Genomic DNA, 1,902 nt, shown 5'->3' on the forward strand with positions numbered 1-1,902 from the left:
ACAAACAGACTAGACTCACCGACAGCGGGTTACAACTTCAATACACGACGAGAGACAATGGCAACATGAGGGCAACTTATAGCAGACAAGAGGGTCACATGACAAGAACAAACCAATGGGAAACAAGACACATGACTAAAACAACCAATCAGAACATGACACATACACAAGGCAGAGAGACATGAGGCAAGGGAAGCATGACACTAACATCAGGAAACAATTACAAAATAAAAGACATGGACATGAACATGAAACAAAAACAAAACCCAAACCCCACATTACACTTATGTACAAAAAAAAAACAAAAAAAACTTTTCAGACTGTTCTTCTTTTACGTTCCACAGAAGAAAGTAAGTCAAACTATGCCTTTAAAAGTTCCTTCAGTTTTTGCAATTGCACAGAAAAGAGCAGCCAGTGCAATTGTTCAGAATCTCTCATTTTGTCATCCAAGGAAATTCAAGTCAAACAGGTTTGGAATGACATTAGGAAGAGTAAATTATGTCAGAGTTTCCATTTGTGAGTAAACAGATCTTTTTTTATTATTCAATATTAGTCAAGATTTGGGATTTTATACACAGCGAGATTACTGGAGAAGAAGGCAAATAGATATACACTCTTTCTATATCAGTCTATCTCTATAGAGTGAGATATATTCAGATTGACAGGGTGAACTAGGGGGTTTAACAGCAAAATAAATGACCAGCTCTTTAGGAATGTTCACTGACCACTCTCCTTTCTTACGGCCCCCGGGGGAACAGAGGCCTGATGGGGCACTTAACACTCTCAGACATGCAAATCTTTCACACTCTACATTAGAGCCCATTACTCTGACTCAACGGGCCATCCAGTCACCGGTGTTAGTTTGTATTGTCCTTGCGCATGGATTTCGCTTCTCAGTGGGTCAACTCTCACACATTTCCACCTCTTAACACGGTGGCCTGGTTAGCAGCTTTTGCAATGCAGGGGTCACAGGCTCTTGTTTCCTATAGCTCTACACTGCTGTGCACTGCTGTAATACTTTCTCCTTCTGTAAAGACCTCCCATGGTTTTATTGTGGTTCATCCTCACCCCATTTGAATTGAATGCTACTGTCATGGATCACGAGTAATAAATGTGGGCTGCATATGTAAACTCCATACAAAAGGAGATTTTCTTTCTCTACGAGAAAGGTGTCCACAAATGGGAGACTGACCTAAGCACCAGCATCATGAAACCATACCAATTACAGTGAATCAACAGAACATGTTATATATAGATAGGCTCAAAAACCGCAAACTAGCTACATCCCCAAATTAATTGAATAATTTTTCCTGTTTTATTTTTATTTATGTATTTATTTTTTACTGCTTAGTGTTAAGCGTGCCTAAAGGGTGCTTATTAATAATTTTTGAAAGGGTACCGGCCCAGTGACAGCTATTGTACCATTTTTTCTCAATGTATAGGCTATATATACACTAGCAGTCAAACGTTTGGAATAATTACGTTTTTTTTTTCTTTTTTGAAAGAGGTCTCTTATGCTCACCAATGCTGCATTTATTTGATCAAAGTGCAGTTATGTTGTAAAATCATATTACAATAAAATAAAAATTAAATTTGAATGTCTTAAAATATTTATTTATTTCTGTGATAGCAAAGCTGAATTTTCAGCAACCATTGCTGTTTTCAACATAGCCATTTTTAATAATTGAGCACCAAATCAGCATATTAGATGATTTCTGATAGATCATGTGACACTGAAGACTGGAGTAATGGCTTCTGACAATTCAGCTTTGCCATAAATTACATTTTAAATAAGATTAGATTATTTACTGTTTTTATTACCCATATACATTCTTTTAACAACATTTAACACACACTTTCTCTCTCTCTCTCTCTCTCTCTCTCTCTCTCTCTCTCTCTCTC

Source organism: Sinocyclocheilus rhinocerous, unplaced genomic scaffold (assembly GCF_001515625.1).
Source record: "Sinocyclocheilus rhinocerous isolate Xijiao unplaced genomic scaffold, SAMN03320098_v1.1 scaffold349, whole genome shotgun sequence".
In the NCBI taxonomy this organism is placed as follows: domain Eukaryota; kingdom Metazoa; phylum Chordata; class Actinopteri; order Cypriniformes; family Cyprinidae; genus Sinocyclocheilus; species Sinocyclocheilus rhinocerous.